Raw genomic sequence first — 21,180 nt, forward strand, 5'->3', positions numbered from 1 at the left:
AGCTCCTCTGCCTGAGTTATTTAACACAAAATCAGAATATAAATACAAGTGTCTACTTAAAAGTCATTCCCTTGAAAATGAGAGAGGCATCACTTCAAACAAAACATAAATACACTGGAAATCTTGCTTTAGTTTTCTCTTCTTCTGTACTTGGAGAAATGTGATGATCGTGAATAGGTGATAAAAGCACCCAGTGACAGATACAGATCCACAAAAGGACACCCCAGCACAGTCCATTAATGTTCTTTGTGCATACAATCTTTGTGTTTTGCCTTTTGGGAGCAGGCTCAATTTTAATTCCAAGTGCAAAATTTAGAAATTAAAAGGAAGGGAAAAAACAATAAGGAACATCAGCTTGCCATTCTTTTTACTTTTATGTATGATTCTTCATTACAGTTACAAGGCTTTGTGCAGTTTCCCTTAAACAGCTTTCATCAATACTGCACAGAGTAATTTTCAGCCTTAGAAGATTCTAACTAGCAGTTAAGTGTAAAAAAGCATGGTATTTTCTTACTTCAGTAGAAAAACTAAGTATCATGTCAAAAAATCACACTTAAATATGGAAGGGGAAGGAGGAGTTCAGCATCTGTGGTAACAACCATTACAATACTTGGCACTACCTACATTTATATGAATATTGTTCCAGTTAGGCTGATGTTTGTTCTCCTCCATATCATGTTCCTCAAGAAATGTCCTGGATCAACAGCTGTGCTAAAACACTGCATCACAGCCACTGTAGATGCACCATAATTCAATTTTGCATTTTGGTACCATCTTTTCTTTCTACACACTCTCCACATTATCCATAAAATCCACTGTAGAACTGAGATGAAAAGCAGTACGGGGCTCTGGATCACAAAAAAGGGGGGAAAAAGAAATCATTTAGGAAAGCAGCAGCAGAGCCAAGTGTAATTCACAACTGAGCACCTTAATATCCAGAGTTTTCACACTCTGGTCTGAAAAATCTGCTCAATATATACAGCTTCTCTCTAATAAGATCAGGGCTCTAAGATCAGCCAAACCTACCCACTGCTTAGCTGGCACTGAATTTGCTAACGCATTTCTCAGACTCATACTTACTAATGGAGTCTTGAAAAGCTCTGCTGAGGTCAATGAGGATAGGAATTCTGAGGTCTTACTCCCTAGTTCCACAGACTGTGGGGGTTTTTTTGTATGCAATCTGCCCTTTCTGTATCAAAAACAGGAGCAGACTGCTTCAACAATAGAGTTCGTTGTAATACTGATGGAAAAAAAACCACAAGTGTTCTCAAATTCCTCTAAAAATCACTTTTTTGATTGCAAAATGGAGGCAATAAGAATTGCTTTATCTTAAACATGAAAAATTACCAGTGATCAAGCACAAAGTGCTTCAGAATTGATGGAGGTTGGCTGAGTACGAGAATTGCTAAAAACCCCAGTCACAAAGAGCCAGCTGGTGAGCTCTGGGGTGGGATTTCTTGGGAGAGCTCTGTGCTCTGCTGCAGCTCATGGCAGTCCTGTCCCCAGTGAAACTCTTGAATTTTAGCTCTGACCTTGGACCACACCACCAGAACCAACGGAGCGGTAAAATGATATGAAAAGAAATTAGAGGGATTCAAGTCAGCAGGAACTGATTTAATTTAGAATCATTGAATCATTTAGGTTGGGAAAGATCTCCAAGATAATCAAGTCCAACCTTTGACTGATCACCACCTTATCCACAGAATGGTGGATCTCAGTGCCACACAATCGTTTCAGGAACACCTCCAGGAACGGTGACTCCACCCCCTGGACAGCCCATTCCCACGCTCAACAACCCTTCCCATGAAGGAATCTTCCCTCATGTCCAACCTGAACCTCTCCTGGCACAGACTGAGGCTATGTACTCCTGTCCTGTCGCTAGAATTAGCTTATTTTTAGACAGCAGGAACAACCTGACATCCCATTCCCAGCTTCTGACATTTGTCTTTGAGAACTTCTGGAAGGGCAGTAGTGTGGCAGAGGAAGGGCATGCAGCAACCAAAGCAACTCATAATTAGAGGTTAGACTTGGAAAACTCAACGCTTTCCTTAAAAATAATCTTTAGCTGTTGTAAATTTTCATTATACAGAGTGCTAAAATAGTACAACTATGTTAAGAAAAACCTGGAGCTTATGGAAATACCTGAGCATGTCCTGGAGTGCGAAACAAAGGTGCAAGTAATCTCAGGCTTCAGAAGTTAAACCAAGTTGTGGTAGCAGGAGAAACTAATGCTGGTTAATGACAGCTTACTGCAGGACTTGCTCTATCTCCTTCCTGTGTATATTGGCTTCTTCAAGAGCCAGGCATTAACAGCACAATCACAGTCATTTCAGTGCCCTGACAATGGTCCACAGAAATTCTCCAGCAATCCAGGAAGTTATAGGTTAATTCACCTGAACACATGAATTGAGCTGTCTAGCCTGGGGAGAACTGGAAAACCAGTGAGTGGGATATGCCTGTATTTCTTATCACACAATTCTGTCATTTTACCTTTGGTTATTTAAGTCACTGAGAAGATTCAAAACAAGTATGGAAAAATACTGCACCAATCCACACCGTGCAACTGCAAGTGTCAGATACCTTGTCTGAATTAACATCCTCCAGCCAAAAAGCACCACTTAAACCTCAGTGTAATATTTTCTGTAATCTTCATACTACACTTGTATCCTTGTCAAAGGCTGTAGCTTCGAGTATGTTGCCTAAACCCAGCAACATAAAAACTTGGAGTAATGTAGGATTATATTAAATTATGCATAATAGAAGAGCAAGTGGCAGATGGTATTGTAGAGTATGCTGAGATACTGGTATTTATACAATAAGCATTAAAATAACTGTGTCTAGATAAATGAGGTTATTTGCAGGTATGACACACCTGACACTGAAATAAATGTTTATTTTCAGGTTGCATGCCTCATGCACAGGTTATTTTAGACAGATTTGCATCTGTCACATTGCAGGATTGATGTGACACAAATGCAGACAGTAGTAAAAGGAGCTCACAGTAGCAGATATTGGAGACAGACAATGATCAGGAGACAAAGGCTTCATAAAACAACAGCATGGAACAAAAAGAAAAACCTACCAACATCAGGGAAAACAGGAGGGACAACAGGGGGTGGCAAAATGCTTCAAATCGCTTGAAAAATGAAAAATGAGACCAGGAAGTTAAAAGGGACCTGTCCAGGAAAAAAGAATTACTGCAAGATGTAACAGCAGCTGCTACAGAGTGTGACAGCCACTTTAGGAGAGGGGGAAAAACCCTACAGCTTTTTGCTCTACTCATCCCAATGAATGGCAAGACTCAAAGGCAGGAAATGTTGTCACAAATCAAACCAGTGTCCAACTCCTCCAGTGTCTCTCTCTGGGCTTGCTCTCATACCCTGGTACAGAAGTGGCAGTTGAGGTGTGAATCCCTTTCACTGTCCTCATAAAAATAATATATAACAAAAATCTACTGCAAACAGCACATATAGCATTGCCTTAAACCATCCTGGCAATACATCCCCACAGTTGTAAATAGATTTTGACCTTCAAATCTGTTGCCCAAAATAGATGCCCACATTCCTCAGCTTATAAAAGGACACAAAGATGGACTTACAAAAAGTCTCCCGTATTTTTGTCACAAAAAGAGAGCTCTAGGAGGAGATGGGTCACATTATATTCTGCCAGGTCTTACTTGGAAGAAATTCAAATAATCACATGGGAACCAAAGCAAGAGTTTGAGTGACAAGTGGTAAAAACTTGGTGGGGATATTTTGCTCATAAGGAATATTAATGATGGAGGAAGAATGCAAATAGCCCAGCTTCTGAATGGGAAGGGAGCACTCCCTTCTGCAGTGCTCCTGACACACCAACAGCCCTGCATGTTTGAACAGTTGTCCAGCCTTTCATCACTCTGTCACAATGTCACTGCTTAGTTTACCAGGCATGTAGCTCAGACACTTTGGGGTACTAGGGGAGGTGAAGTGTCTATGCACAAATTAAGCATGTTTTTCCTCTTTACAAAACATCAGAAATAAAATGAATTTAAAGTCTCGTTCCACTGGTGCATTTAGAAGCTCCTCAAATAGTCTATTCCAAATCCACAGCAATTCTATAAAATAAAATGAATAGCACAAATCCAGTAAATATATCTCCTGCCAAGATGAGCTCTCCTGTTTTAAAATCTTTTATAGCATCTAATGTATTTATTTGCATCAAGAGGGCATTATGCCAGTTAACATCTGTGTTCTCTAGAGTTGGTAATTCTGCCTCCCATAACTAGTCATCAATTCTGCATGAAAATACACAACTGTCTTTCCACTATAGATTCTATCTGCTGCTCAAATTTTTTGTGCACATTTAGAGAAATATTTAGTAAAATACTTCTGAATAAAGAGAGATAGACAAGAAAGGACAATTCAAACATCTTTGGACACCCACCCCCACCTACTGATGGTATTTATGGACTTTTGTATTCAGAGCTGACATTCCATTATGAAAATAATTAAAGACCAAATATCCTGCTAATATAAATTGACATAGCTTCTTTGAAAGGTACAGGAAATTTCCCAGATGTCCATCAGCTAAAGAGTCTGTCCTGAAACCCTAGGGCAATTCACAGCACACAAAATCAGTAAATGCACATATATTTTAACGTGGTTTAAATGACCTTAACTAACAATCAAATCAGTGCAGGTGTCTTCTCCTGAAAGGCAGATGTAATTTCAACAAAAGTAAGGAAATTTTTCTGATTTATGACAGAAAAACTAGGTGCCAGAATTGCAAACATACTCAAGCTCTTTTCAAATTTATGTGCCTGAATACCTTTCCTTATCTAGCATTAAATGAGCAGGAAGGAAACCCATCCTTTGCCAGTGAGAAATGATAAAGGAGAATCAAAGTCATAGGAGACAAAGAAAGGAACTGAGATTTGGCTGAGATGGGGAGCAACTGGGTGGATCCAAGGTAAGCCTTGTGCCAAGCAAAATTATGTAGGTCATTAGAATGCAATGAAAGAACCAATTTTCCTTCCTCAGCTGACCCTGCTGCCAGCCTGACCAACCCTGGGGTGCACCACGCTGCTCACTGGCAGCATCCCTAAAGGCTGCAAGCTAAAACTCTGCTTAGAACACCGAAACCTCCAACTCTCAGCCCTAAAATTCAGTTACTGGGATGATTAGCTTGTCAATGTCTGTGCCCTCTGTACCTGGTTTTATGAGAAAAGCTTCTAGCACTCGACTTTCTGTAAAGAATTACCTTGCAATTGGAAACTCAAGAACTCTGTATTCTTTGCACACAAGCATTAACAGAAAATGCCTGTCCAACAGCACAGTCTGGTGACTATCCTACTAATTAGTGAACCAACTATTGCCTAAATGACAGGTGGTTCATAAAGGCCACTTACAGATGGCCTGGGGAGTATTAGCAGAAGGACAACAGCCCACTTTTCACTGCCTCGCTCAGCATTTGCAGTGCACATTTTATTGTCTGTCTGTTTCCCCAGGACCCTTTACAACTTCATGCTTGGGATCTGTGCTTTGGTTTCTGCATAGCTTCAATTGTACAAGAAAATAGCTGTGTAACACTCCAGCAATCAGAACAAGGGATTTCAGATGAAGTGCTGTGTGCTCTGAATATCCACAGAAGAAACATCTTAGAATGATGAGGTCAACAACATACCCAGCGTCTCCTAGAGAAAACACATACCAGTTTTTACTGCTTCTTGAGAGGTTTGTGAGCCAAATTATAGTTCCTATATTATTGTCAAACACAGTACTCGGGTTCCCAGTTTATTAGTTAGAGGCAGGCATTTTATTTATCTGTTGCAGTTACTGTTTTTTCTATTTTTCCTTCAGCTTTCTCTTCGACTTGGTGTTTTCTCTTGAAATTGCTCATATTTTGAACAAGAAAGCAGATTTATTTTCTGTGATATATGTTCAGTTGGTGATATCAGAAAATAAGTAGAAGAATGTGGTATGGTTTCAGGTTACATGTGGGAGCCAATTTTCTAGGATTAATGGCTCAATTAAATGGAAGTATAACTTCAATATTCTTTTTTAAAACGTGTATCAAATCACACCATCTTTCTCATTCCTGGAAAATGTTTTAGTTATTTTACAGACCAGTGAAGTTCTGGAAGTCAGGTCTCTCTTTGTCTCAATCACAACAGACTAAACTTTCAAGCTTGTGTACATTCTTGCAGGACAATTTATAGCAGGGCAATGTCAGTCAATACCACAATTAAAGAAACAACAGGGCTTTCACACTAGCTATGACTGTAAATTACTCTTTACCTCACTGTTCAGATTATTAACTCAATTAATCCTTTTGTCCAGAAATCACCACCTTTATAGATAGCTCTCCAACACAGAAGGTTAAAGTGGAGCCATTTGGCCAAGACACCTTTTGTCTTCCCAGTCTCAATATAAATACTGCAAGAGGTTCAAATTTGACTTCATACATTTAAAGCAGGAAATTATGTACTTCTACATTTGCAAAAAAAAAAAAAAAAAAGGCTTACATTGAGGCTTTTTTGTTCTCACTGCACAGTGCAATAATCAAAGGCTAATGAGCAAAATTTCTCTGTGAGTAGGTGAGAAATCCTTTGAGTTTTTCCCCCCACTCTTTTCTAAGACTGAATATGACAGTCAGAGAACTTTTTTTAAATAAAAAGCATTATAGTGTTGCAGTGTATCCCAGCATGAATATAGCACCAGCCAGAATGAAGGAACCACTTACTAATCTTATGTGATTCTACCCAATTCTCCCACACACTTGAGTCATGGTCAAGCTGTTGAGCCTCCATATATTGTGATTAATGTAAGCAGCAAGTAAAATTGTTCTTCTCTGACAGGATATTTTGACTCCAACTTTCTATTTTCCACTTAGTCCAGACCCAAAAGCAATGAGAAATGGTGTGATCAGAATCATCTGAGCAGTTCTGATACTTCTGTATAAAAAAGTGCTCTAATATTATTTGTCAGGGACTGCTGCCTCCTAATCATCAGGCTCACATCTTCACAACACAGACAGCAACAATAGGCACTGTCATTTCCCCTAGAATTGGAGCACAAAAGCCTTCAATATGTTTGATTTTTCTGTCTCAGAACGCTTGATTTTCCAGGTTTCCCTAAACACAAAACCCAGAAGTTTTATTGTTCATTTTATAATGAAACATTTCAGCATTGTAGCTTATTGTTTGAATGGTAATTAGGTATTTTTGATCTTCTTTTGAATGCTACTTTTTTTTTTTTTTAATTTAAACACTTGTTGTTGAGCAAACTGAGGTATATTCCTGGCTGCCACACTACAAACAATTCAATTTGGCAGATGCTGCACCAGTCACTGCTTTGTGTCTCCTCACGAGAACAGAGAATTGCATTGGTGCAAATGTCCCTGTTGATCTGCCTCCACCACCTATGTCTGCTTTGCAGTTTATGCTGGCATCCATCAGTTCTCACTGTGTTTCACCACAGATGATGTAGAAACACCAGGCATTGCAAATTCTGGCCACAGTCTGAGCAATGCAGACTTCAGGCATTTATTTCTCAAACATCCCACTCCAACATCTGGGAAAAAATAGTCACTACAATGCAAGTTCTTGAATTATACTGCTCTGTGAGGAAATAAAGGACTTTTTTGTGCATCTGTATGCATGAAGATCACATATTCCACCAAGAGCAACAGAGCATGATAGAAGTTCATTGTGCTTTAGTGAAAAGGTCATTAGACATTTGAAACAGTAATTACCTGTATCTATTCACTATCCCCTATGACATCCCTAATAAGAGAGTTCTCTTTTATCATGCCTTTTAGACAGTACATTTCACAGACACTGTAACAAGGAATACAGGTTTCTAAAATTGCTTTTATATTTTGAAATAAATTATTATGTAATACTTTTGGGGGTGCCATCTTTCCTTTGTGAACTTGGAATGAGAATATGAAATGCCTAGCAGCAAAAACATTGACAAATATTGTTAGTCCTCTCTAAAAAGTACTATTAATTAAGGCTCAGCACTCTGGTGCATTCAAATACCTACTGCTAAATTCTGTATTTGAGATAGGAGGAGGCAGCAAGGGGCCACCAGAGTTACCCAAGGTAGAGATATTGCAGCATGCTCAGACTATGATCAGTTTTTTTCATAAAAACAAGATCAGACCATGACCAGCAGCAGCTCCAGCTTAGCTGCACTTACTTTTATTTTTTTCTTGTCCCCAAGAAGACACTTAATATAAAATTTAATCATCCAAAATTGTCAGACCCAGGGCTCCCTTATAAAAGGTCCCCTCACTGAAGGGATACAGAATGTGTTGTTTTTTTAAAATTAAACTCTTTGTACTTCACATTTCAAATGCTTTTTGATTTTTCTTTTTTTTTTGTACCTTTAATATAAGCTAAAAATAATTTTAATGGTGATTGCCATGGCAATAAGTAAGCTAAGCTCTCAATATTTGAACTCCCAACTAATGCTGGAGTGTTCAGTGTCGTGCTTTGACTGTGATTTATCACACCCAGTTTAACAGAAGAAACCCCACACAACACTGAGGTTCATCATGGCTCCACAGGGAGGAATTTGGATCCAGTTGGGAAAGGAACAAGGACACATGAAGTGTAAGTAATTTCTTGAAAGTAGGAGCCCTGTGCTTTACTGTGTGGGAATGCAGCTGCAATAGCTGCTGCTTTCAGCCAGGGGACTGAGGACTGGCTATGGAGGAGCTGTTCTGCATTTTCCATGGGCATCACTTCCCAACCCTCCTGCTTTGCTACTTTCTCCTGCATAAAGCCTGTTTTACCTGAGCTTTTTGAGAGGCAATAAACCCAGTCCTAAGCGAAGAGGTCCAAGGCTCTGGAAATGCACTGAAAGTGCCTCTATGACTTTGGTGAGTTATTGAGAAAAAGAACTTGCATTGATATCAAAATAAAACTGTAATTGATAAGGCAATAGGAGAAATTTTATATTTCTGCCATGTTTTTATTAAAGAAACATGATATTTCTCTTCAAATCCCTCAGATTTGGTATATGCTTGATTATGGAAAACTTTCAAAGTTTTTTCCTGCTTGACTTTCTATATAAAGGGCAAGGAGCCTGCTTTTATAGACCCTAAAATATAAAAAGGACTCAAAATACAATATACAGCTTTTTGTTGTTGTTTGATTCAATAAATCTACATTTTATCTTCTCTGCAGGGCACAAGTTTATCTTCCAAACAGCATCCATTTTGAAGAAGCACTCATCAGCACTGCAGGATAATTTTTTGGAGAAGTGCTACAGGATTTCTGACTCCTATGGAGCAGGAGTATCAGAATAATATAAAGATTAGATCTCAAAACATAAGCAGAGGAGAGTATTTCTGCCCTCACCTTCTGTGACAGACGGTGCATTGGTGTGCAGATGCACTGATAGAAAATGCACAGCCTCACCCCAGACTGTAAGAGCAGCAGTAACATCCTGCAGGTGTGTATTCATGAAGCCAGGTGCAGGCAGACAAACCTGATTCTGACACCACACATAGCCAGTCACCTGCAACTTGCAATTTTTCACTGGTTCTGCATCTCTGCATAACTTTCCTCGAATCAAAACCCTAGTTCATCATACTGCACGTTACCACCAGGACCCATTACCACAGCCTGAGCCTTTATTAAGGTATCAATATTCTTCCCAGCACTCTTTGCTCCACAATCCCCAATTAAATTACTGCTTTAATTGTCTGCTGTCACTGACAGATAGGTGAGTTCATGTGCTACTCCACAGCAGCAACTGAAGGCACTTGCCTAACTGCAGAATTACAGCACAGACTTAAGTGTTCATTCTTGATGCATAAGAAATGGTCATAAATCATTGCTTCAGCACAATCTGCTCCAAATGGTGTGTTTGGGGAACATTTTTCTACCCCTTTTTCCAGGCTGTGATTCACACTAGCACTTGCCACTGGCCTGACTTAAAAGTTACTTTCTGCTTTCCAATTTTAAAGGTCCTTTCTGCTTTCCAATCTCTATCAATATTCTGAGAGTGCTAATATTCACCATGAGTATTTCTCTTAAAATTAAGAGATTTTTTTAAGTAGTTGTCCATATTTTGTGTGCCTGGGGATCCTTCTTATATTTTAATGGCCATCCAAAAATGAGGAAAGGGATTGACACATTGGAGTTAAGTTAGAAAGCCAAATTCCTTAAGTTTTCTAGTAAATAATACATTGTTGTTTTACCTGGACTAAGTCTCACTGTGTTCCATGCAGAGCAGGAGCCACCAAAAATGATCAGGAGCAGAGGCATCCACCCACACATGGCTAAAAGTGACAGTGCCTCCAGCCACACAATATTCTTTTTATTCTGTTTTGATTGTTTTATACGAGATCAGAGATTTAAACTGTGCTGAAGTGCTTTATAGCTCCAGCTAAGTTAAGAACTGACATTTTAATGGCACGTTTGAGGAATTTATATAGACAAGTCACCTGACCCTAATGTGATAGCTTCAGCGTAGCCCGGAGTAATTCAGCCCAGACCCCGCGGGGTCAGACAAAATCGTAACTCTCTTTAGTCTCTGAGCTATTAAAATTCAGCTAGACTGCGAAGTTGACAGCTGTTTACTGTAAGGTTACCTCCTGCCTGCCAAATAATGGGGCTGCTCTTGGCACCTTTCCACCCTCTGAGTGGAGAAAAGGCTTCCTTGTCATCAGAACGGAGCTGAAAACGTCGCCTTCCTCCAGCCAGGAATGTGGGTACCATGGAACAGTACCAAGGAAGGCTGAACTGGTCCATTCCCTCACCTCACTTCTTCTCAAAGTAAATGTTATCACAACATTTGAGGGGAATATAAAGTCCAAGTTAGAATTCTGCCTCGTAATACTGGCAGACCCACAGAGATTAAGAGTAATGGCACCTGCTCTTAACGAGCCTCCCAGCTTTCTCAAGATACCCACGTTGCTGTGGGAGAGAAAACCAGGCTTGCTCCCATAGCTATAAGCAAAAAGAAATACTTTCTCCTTCATTACATAAAAAAAAATGTGCCATAATTTTTTATCATCAGCTGCCAAGAAGATGCGTATTAATGATAAAAAAAAAGACAAATGTCTTGTCGAGGTCAAGAAACAGCACAGAAAAGTCAGCAAAATCCTCTCATCAGAGCCCTAATCCCCATTCCTCATATTTTTGTGATTCTGTGTTTTACTGTTTCTAAAACCGCTCTCACGTCTGTAGAAAACATTTTGCATTATAACAGTATTAGCTAAAAATAGGGTAGGGAATACAACAACTCCCTTTCCTTTTTAGCTTCCCAGCTCTCCTGTGTGCTCTCTGCACAAGCCATGAGTTTGCACTCCCTGCCACAAAGCTTGGGTGTTTCACCAAAGAGGGCAGACCCTCCTCATTTTCCTCTCTACTCAAAGCCACATGCTCAAGGGTACAATTCAGAGCCACTCACAACACGTGCAAACAAACAAAATCTTCCACTTTTCAGCCACTCTACCTGTGGAAGGTTACATAAAAGGCAATAAAACTACAAATTCTTCCTCTTGCTGCATTTTAAAAAGAAAATAGAGAGATAACTAGTTATTTTCACTCAAAAAAATGCAGTGTAACTACCTACCTGCAACAGCACTGCTGGGCTTCTGATCCTCACAGGGGGAGCTGCCAGTCCACCACCCCAGCTGGCTCAGGTGCAAAACCTGAAGGGTGGACCCCCCTAAAAACCTCTCCTTTTAACATTTGCCGTAAATTGGCTCGAAATAGCTCATCTTGCACCTGCCTTGTTTGGGTCTTAGGCTCTGTGTAAGCGACCCCAAGTCCCAAACTCAGTGTGGGAGTTGACTGTGGTGAGCAGCAACTGCTGTGTGGGTGTTGCAGGAGCTGGCTGGGAGGCAGCTCACTGATACTTGGAGGTTTTAAGTCACTTGATAACTTCTGAAAATTTTATCCAAGTGCTTTGAACACCACCAAACATGAGCAAAACCAGGATGCAATGGAGATACTCCTTGTGAACACAAAAGGTGTTTTCACCCTCAGATGAGCTGCAGGACAGGTGTTTGTCAGTCATGTGGAGGCACTGAGCCCAGGTCTAACACCCCAGGCTGAGGGTAGCAGCTGTCTGATCCCATCCCATCCCATCCCATCCCATCCCATCCCATCCCATCCCATCCCTCTCCATGTTATCCAGTGAATTTTGCTAGTCTGGGCTGGTAGTTGCACTCTCTTCATCATACATGAATGGTCGGCTGTTGTGTTCCCCAGAAAAGCAATCTCCGCATTTCCTGGGTATTAGGATCAACTGTAATTCCCATTTTTTTTTTACTTGTCTCCCTCGTTGTTATTTACCAAGCTCTCCTTGGTTTCTGTGTTGTTAGTTGCTCTGCTTTCCACGACTAAGATGGATGCTGAGTTCTTAACAAACAGGACTGTTCAACAGATGGCTGCTCACTTCATGCTCTATTGGACTGATTGTTTGGTCTTTATATAATTAGATTTTTTTCTGGTGCTTTGTATTATTTTAATGAATCCTCATTAATGGATGGGGCTAAACAAAAAAGCTCTCCTCAAGTGTAATGATTTTTAATAGTTAAGAGCAGGACTTTTCATATAACAGCATTCTGGCCTGAAAACCATCTTCAGATTCTACTTGTGCGTGTGCAGGAAATGGTTTTGGATGCCATTATTTTTTAAAACTCCAGTAATTTGCTTCAAACCAAGATTATTTTCTTCCTCTAATGAGTATTATAAAACCTGTCAGGTCTGAGGCTTCTATCTTTAGTCATTTGTTGGAATTATGCAAGTCCAGAATTTAAAATAGAACATATGGAGCCTCCTGACTCGGTTCAAAAATGGCAGAACTAATTCCATAGAAAGATTTCTCAGAAAAAAGCTGACTTTGAAGCCAAGTGGATCATGGAAAATTTTAGCAAAAAGTATATTTTGAGAAGGTATGAGTTGCTTAAAATGCTGTGTTGCATCTTAATCTTAACTTTAGCATTTGCTATCAGGAATGCTGTAATAACATTATAATTATCTATAATATCTGAGAAATTTTTGTTCATCCTACTTAAAGGTAATGCAGTGTGAGTCACTAAAAATTATAAAACTGAATTGCCATTTTAATTTCAGGATATCATTGCCTCTACTTTGCACGACCCAGATACACCTAGCTGGGAAGAAAGTTTTATATATATATATATATATATATATATATGTATATATATTTATACACAAGTGCACATTTCCACAGAGCAAGAAACAGACTCAATGAAGTTGAACATCCCTGATCTTTTGGGCAGTATAGTGCTGGACACTGAGAAAAAGTTACTCCATGAGGCTTCTCCTCCCATCTGTTGTTTCTCTCCGTGCTTCTAGGCAGTTTTTCCCAGTGCCAAGGCGGCGGTGAAGGTCTGGATCCAGCGATCTGAGTGGGTGATATCTATCAATCTTGTGCCACACGTATGCAGCATTGCTAGGCAACAGGTAGCAGCACGACACCCACATCCTGCAATTTCCTTTTGGTGACTGAGACTTTTACTATATTAATTATACTGAACTTTATTTCATGCATTTCAGGCATTAACTAATATTTTTAAAAGCTCTTTGAGCTAAGATTACTTTCTGCTGCGTGTTGAATGAACAAATATTGGCAACTGATAAAATCATCGTTCTAACAATTGCTAGACATGAATGTGGTACATGAAGGCTTCTAATATTGCAGGTAAGTGTGGCATCAGATTATTTTGTGTAGAAAATAACTATGCTACAAGGAAAAAATTTTTGTTAGGCCTTCCAAACATAAAAGATATAAAAACTGAGATGATAACTAGGGAGGAAATTCCTTTATTCTCTACTCTATTTTTTTGCTGGCTCCTCTTTTTCAGCAGTTAGGATGCTACAGAGGGACTGTGCTGCAGATCTGCTTTCATGCCCCATCACAGAGTTTTTGTGTGACCACAGGCACATGAGGCTGTGTTTCACTACAGAGAGAAGGCAACTGAGCTGCACTCACTTTACTCCTCTAGAATTAGCCCAGCTTAGGAAAAATGGCCAGTGCTTCAGCATTATTGCACCCTTGCAGGCAATGTATTTTCCTATGGATCTGGGATTTCCCAAGGATGTGTTCCACAGTTATTTAAGCTGCAATAAACTGGGTCATTCCACGCATTTAATTTTGAAATAATTTGCCTGTCCTTTTTGAATACACAAAGGAAATCCCTGAAATGTGCTCAAATGGAGCTAGTCTATTTGTTGTAAAGTGCTTGTGTTAGCCACTGATGAATAATATTAAGTTCAGCTTTAGTTCACACCCTCTGAGAAACCAGGCAAATCAAATTAACAGTAGCATCATACTCATATTCAAAGTTTTGCCAGCAGACAAAACATTGTTCAGGGCAGCCCCTGAATTACAGCCCAAACTACATTTGCAGCAAAAGGCTCCTTGAAGGTGTGTTCTAATGATCAATTAAGTTACCATTACTTGCAGAACTACCACTGGTTTCTATGTCTCAGCTAAACATGAGTAATTCAGTAGGCCAGTCTCATTTATGAGAAATTGAACATAGCCTTAATCAACTTAATCTCACCTGTATCACTTTATACAGTGTTTGTGAGCTGACTGTGATCTCTGTGTGCACATATAGAATTTCTTGACACATGAAAATTCCATATCATTGCAGATAGTTCCTTAAGAGCAGCTTAACTTTTGCTATATTAAGATGATTGGAAAGAGGGAAGAACTCTCCAAACCTTTATGTAATATTTTTCTTCAAGTACGTTTATATGATGTATTTTGTAATGCAATTATTTTTACAAATTAAGCCTCTTTTAAGTGTGTCCACAGGATCTGAATCAGCATCATTTATTGTGCAGCCATGGCCCACACTTGCATGTTTGTCTGAGGATTGTTTGCTGTTGTTACTCACGAGGTTTTATGATCAGGTTACATCTATGATTGGAATACACTTTCCATTCAGAAATTTTATCTGAATACAAAGGGAATGACTTCAAAAATTTGAAAGGAATAAAGAATTTTTTCTTTTCTTCTGCAAGCTGGACCTCTCCTGCCATTGGCTCAACATTGCAAAGGGAAGCAAATTGCAAGGCTGAACACAGACCTAAAGATAGGAAGGCTGTTGTACTTACCTCTGAGGTTTAGCCAGGGGGAAAACGAGAGAGCAGTAACTTTACAAGTCATTTTCCCTCTCCTTTTAGACTTAAAAATTCAGTGCTGGGATAGTTCCAGATGGGCAGCTTTGTTTGAATGCAGAGTTCTCCTGAACAAACTCCAGCAGGAAAGTCCAAGCTCTCGGAGCAGCAGTTCAGGACACAGCGTGGAGAGCAGGTGAGGAGCTGTGTGAGACACCTGCTGCACATCCAGCCATGATTTATGGGCTTGGAGAATGAGCTCTTCAGCTACCAAACACACCTTCTTAACACCGAATCCCGCTGGCCTGGGCGGAAAAAAGCCGTCTGACAAGCGCACATAAAAACCTGCGTGAGTTTTTGATTAGTTTGTTCCCTGTTGCTGCACGGTTCTGTGCCAGACACGAGCCCAGTGAGAGCAGAAAACCCTGCCATGCTTGCAAATACTTGGTTGTCAAATAGGAGCACGACTTTGAGACTCAGAATTTATCACTTAAAAATACTGTTGTTTAACCAACAGAGTGGTTTTGGTTGCCCTGTTAGTATTTGGATTGTTGTAATTTCCACTAAGGATTTAGCAGGCAACATCAAAAGCTTTAGCTTGGGGAATTCCTAAGCAGGGATATGTTTAACACAATTACAGATGTATTTGTAGAAGATGCAGAACTTGCTGTAGGAACTGATAATTTAATTAGATTCAGGTTTTTGTGATTCATGTGCCTAATATTCTGAGTACTATATTAAAAAATAAATACAACCTAATTTTTCATAGGGCATTGCTTAGCTCTGCTATACAAGCAAAAAGCTGATTACATGGAAGGCACAGCTTTGATTGGCTATAAAAATTAGGACCTCATTGTACTGTGAAATAACTTTCAAATACAACTAAAGAAAACAGGCTTCATATATATAAATACATAAAATCCCCAGGGAAATATTAACACCATATTTGGGAATTTTATGTTGAAACTCACAAATTATATGAAGCCTTGAATACGAGTAGCTGAAACAGGAAAAAAAAAAATGTTCTTCATAAACTATTTATAATACACATTTCTTAAAATGTTAACTCTCAATTTTGCACCAGGATTTAATGCAACTGCCATGAGACTTTTAAGTAAAGTCTCCCTCGTATCTCTAGGCTACATACTGTGATCAGCAGAAGTGCTGGCTTTATCATTTTCATAGACCTGATGCAGCAGTAGTTCAGTGACAGTCAGTGAAATTACACCAGTGAAACTGAGAGAATCAGGCCCATGTTTATTAAGTAGAAATATTTCTTTATGGGTTCAGGAGACGCTTAATACATATCTGGATGTGTATGATAGGCAGGGAAAACCAGTCTTCTCCTGGCCTGACTGCATAATTTAAAATGCACATACCCCTGGTATCTCTAAAACCTCATGTAAAACAAGTTTGCTGTATTTGTGGATACCATGAAGGTCAAAGGGATTTTAGAGACTCCTTTACCTTATTTAAGCAGTGCATCAGTAACCAAATTCTACTGATTGATAAAACCCTGTAGCTTCCTGCAACTAAGAAAAACCTCTATAATTCACAATAAATACAGTGTGTCATAAGTCTGGGTAGACAGAAATTTAAGACTTGAAGATCTAAGGAAAAAAAGAATTCTTTGACAGAGGAGGCAACATTTGTATAGATTTTCTATACAAAGCCAAAATCACTCCCCTTCCAATTGCCTCTAGAAAGCAGAAGGAACCTTAGATGTGATACCTACTGCAAACAGGTTGTAATATTTGTTATGGCCTTCTAGAACCTCTTCCATCCATCCTGGTGCCCCTGCAGAAGCCCAGAGCTGGATTTTGTGGCAGGGCAGAGAGGGAAGAGCAGCAGGTGAGCAGTAGAGCCACACACGGAGTGAATGGATTCGGCACCGGGAGGGAGCCGTGGTGGGGACACCGGAGCTGGGCTGCTCCTGCCATGGGATAATTCACTGTGCTGTAAACCTGCCACACACGAGGAAAGCAGAGAGGCCACAGACACATCCCAAATGGACACACTCCACAGGATTTCTCCTTTGAAAAGCAGCTGTTTGTGCTGCAGCTGGAGTCAAGGTGGTTTCGTGCTTCAGGACAAGCAGACACAAAAGCGCAGTTTCAGAAGACAAGAACAGTGTGATGAAGCTGCTCCTCACTGTCTGAACAGCAGTATAAACTGAAAATAATTCTTCTAGCAAATGTCAGGATTTTTTATTTTCTTACAAAACTGGGGCTTGTCGTGTTTATGTGTGTGATTAACCAGCCTTTGTTTTCAATTTTCAGATTGTCTAAGCTAGAGAATTGTAAGTTTATAAAATTTAAAGCACCAGAAGTACTTTGGCACTTAGAAGACATCAGCATCTAAAGTGGTTTGGCTTTTGTTTGCAAATTTCATGCTTTTCTCCTCATCAGGGTGGACAGACAAAAATACCAAATTGCAGAGGTGACATTTTGCTGCTGCACGGGGCAGCCAACAAAAGAGGAAATGTAGGTATTGGGCATATCTGGATTTTTTTTTTCCCAGTCCTCTTTTGTTGGTTCAGCTTCAGAGTGAAGATTTTTTTTTATTTGCTCGTGAAAAGCCAGAATTATCTTGACTCTATTTATTCATTAAATTTCCTCAGTACATATATGCATACGTGGATAACATAACAAGAAGACAGTGAAAAGAAGAGTGCAGCTTGCTTCCTCATTTCTTTGGTTGAACTGTTTAAAGTTCTCTTCTTGGAGGAAGATGTAATAGTTTCAGCTGGAACATAGAAAGCTAATGATACACAATTCTAATGTGCAAAACAGAATCCCAGTTACAAGGACCCTTAGACAATAAACATATAATGAGTCCAGAAGTAATTTCTCACTGAAAGCTGATGGTTCCAGAGTCCTTGACCTGAGTGTGGGATTTGTTTTGTCAAGATGGCCAAAGCCATCACAAGTGCATAAATTGAAAAAGGGCAAAATGATTACATCAAAAACATTGAGAAAACCGTTCATACTAATGAATGCAGTCTACAGGAAGATCAGCCAAGGTTAGCACCAGATGTTTCTTGTCCCACATGCCACAGCTTGATTGTATTGCAATTAATTCAGCTGAAAAGTCTCTGTGAGAACTGTTTTCAGCACAATTTCAAGCTTGGTTTCAAATACCAGAAGTCATTTCTGATTTCTTAAAACATCCTGGAAAGAAAATGTGAGACTGTGCAGTTAAAGCATGCCAAAAAGTACTCATAAAAGTTGCATTTAAAGAGCACTAAAGGAGTATTCTCAAAGTAGTTATGACTACCACCAGACCTTTGAGGCTCCAAGCCCAAAGGTACAGCACAAAAGCTCAGGGCTTTATCCAATAAACTTTTGGCCTAGATCATACTCCAAGTTCAGAGGTACAAGAAAATTTTGAACCAAGCCATAGTAGTATTTAACCAGTTCACCACCCAGAAGGTGAACAAACAAACAAAAAAAAAAATCAATATTTTCCAAAGTGTTTTACAACTCTTCCTCCTTTTTTTATGGCATATATACCAAAGACCTACTGTATTCTGGTGGGGAAGAAAGATGCTTGTAGTTATTTAAATTTTGGAGTATGGTTAAAAATTACTTTAATGAAAGTCAGATACTTACAGGCATGAAGAAATAAATAAAACAGAACATACTTTATCATAATACACTACTTTATTTTGTTGCAATATTTACAGAAAGAACACATTGAAATTGCACTTCCAAACCACATTAAACCTAATTCTGGACAATATAAACCTGAGACAAAATGAGATATGTTAAAAATTATGACTCTGGTTTTCCCAAAGTATCGACCACCAAAATCTATAATTAACTTCAGGTAGAGTTGTGTTCAGCATGCCTGAAAATTGGGCTCTAAATTAAAGATAAATGTTTTTACCTGGGTAACACCCCTGTAAGTACCACACACAAATTGTATAGTTTCTTCCCATAGGAAAATTGTCTTCTGCATTATTTTAAGATAAAAGCACAGACCTGTGTCAGCCCTCTTACAAGCTGCATACTAATAGAAGGAGGAGAAAAAAGGATTTATTTGGAATCTTCTAATTGACCTCAGTGGGACTGGGCCTGGACCCATTAAAACATCAATGAAAAGCAGTTTTAGAGCATGAAGAGCACCCAATCTGAACATTAATATCTAGGTAATATTAAAAGTAATTTGTTTCAAAATTGCAGGCAGGGGAGGAGCAAAATCCTGGTTGCATTCAGGACTAAATTCCTTCAACTTTCTGTTGATCTTTTTCATCATCAATTTATAAAATGTTGCAGAGAACAAAACTGTTGGTTTTCCTCAGTCTTAGTGACACTCCTTGCTTTCAACTAGGTCCTGCATTATCCTGATTTTTGCACTAATGTGCCAACATATCGCAGCTCCATCCTTTCCCAGGAATGACGTAGGCAGTCGAAGGCATTAAAACAAATAGGCCTCCAAAATTAATGTGCTTTCCAGGAAGTAAGCATGGAGGTATCCAAAGCCAGGGGGAATGTTCAGAACAGGGGAATTCAATTCCAGGGTGCCACAAAAGGTTCTCCATCACTACAGCATGGCAGAAACCTGTTCCTAATGCTATGATAGATGCTATAAATATGCCACTTACTCAGAGTTATTGGATATGGGAACATGCAAATCTACCAATAATGCTTTTGCTTTATGAAGGGCACAGCTACCAGAGGTAACTGGCTCCCTAAGGGTTTAACAGAAGCTTTTCAGATGGTTCCAAGTCCAAACACAAGCTGCTGCTGGTGTATGATCTGTAACAAGTGCCTGCATGAAATCACCTAGGGAAAGTGAAGCCAGTCAGCAACAGGAAACTGAATCATAAACACACTTGGGAGGAAACATTTGTGACCTTCCCTGTCCAGTACATCTTTTCTCCAATTCCCAAATCACTGACTTTTCCTGTTGTCCTCTGTTATTTACTTCCAGAGCCTCCCCAAGTGATGGGTGGCCATATAAACACATTGGCCTTCAAACACACGGATGTTTGGTGGTCTCTTCCAAGGGGGAGGAGCCTTGTAGTTATCCCAGAGCAATAAAAGACATCATTTCAGTAAATAACATAACATCCCCGCTTTTGACTAGAAAAGATCTGCAAGAGCACGTGATGCCAGTGATTATTTTCTCTTCTGCTCTCAGGTGGATGTGAAGGAGTCACCTCACCCAGGGCTGTGAGTGCTCCCAAAGGTTGCTGGAGATCGTTTCGCTGTCTCTCCAAAGCCCTCCCCTGACTACCTTTGACTACCTGGAATTTTTAGAAATTGAGCTATTTAAGACTTATTTTGGAGTTGAAAAGCAAAACATTTTGATTTGAGAATTTCGTTTCAATGTCTCTTGAGCAGTGTGGTCTCAATGCTTTCTGTCCTTTTATTTAATTTGTGCTTCCTACGTGGGCTGTGTCTTACATGGACAAGTGCAGCCTGTTTCTCAGACAACTCAAAATTTAACCAAACACAACTACTTTCTTTTCTTGCTTGTTTTTCAGGAAAAAAAAAAATAGATTTGTTGCAGGGCTACAAATTTTTAGAGAAGCAAAATCTCTGCTAAAATTACCTGGAGAACATTTTTCAAGTAGGACCACTTTTTATTTTTTTAAAGTGTGTTCCTAGTGAGGAATCTTTGATGGAGTCAGCAAGACTTTTCTTCTGCCTAGAAGACCTACTGATATATTGCCGAATACAGAGCAGAGAAAAAACCCCAACTCTTGTGTGTCACTGGATTCTTAATCTATTTTATGAGCCTTAAACACTCCAACTCTTTGCACAGTAGAAATTTCAAAAGATCCAGAAACTCCATTTTTCCCCTCTTCTGTGGCTTTTCTAAACCTGAAGTTTTACGTTTCGTGAGTATTTTTAAACAGCACAAACCTTTTTAGGCTTTTTCTTACCTTCCTTATCAAGGAAGAAAGAAGAAATCCTGTGAATCAGATCCCACGTGCATAATCACACAATTCTATGAACTAAGTGCATCCATAAAAAGCATTCAGCTCTAACATTGCTGTATAGGGAAAGATTAGACTTAAAAATTATGCTGTTTGGACTAGCAACTTTGAATTCATGTTATGAGCAATGCATCTG

The 21,180-nt window shown here is 39.4% G+C and overlaps 1 protein-coding gene and 1 long non-coding RNA gene across 3 annotated transcripts in view; one reads left to right on the forward strand and one right to left on the reverse strand.

Moving 5' to 3' along the window:
* Positions 1-21,180, reverse strand: part of NLGN1 (neuroligin 1) — a 483,239-nt gene that overhangs the window by 413,619 nt on the left and 48,440 nt on the right. The window lies entirely within an intron of this gene.
* LOC147651355 (uncharacterized) lies at positions 13,329-16,704 on the forward strand. Its single transcript, XR_015274293.1, has 3 exons — positions 13,329-13,432; positions 13,526-13,670; positions 15,164-16,704. It is a non-coding gene; the product is annotated as an uncharacterized LOC147651355 (long non-coding RNA).

Source organism: Cyanistes caeruleus, chromosome 10, assembly GCF_971803275.1.
Source record: "Cyanistes caeruleus chromosome 10, bCyaCae1.hap1.1, whole genome shotgun sequence".
In the NCBI taxonomy this organism is placed as follows: domain Eukaryota; kingdom Metazoa; phylum Chordata; class Aves; order Passeriformes; family Paridae; genus Cyanistes; species Cyanistes caeruleus.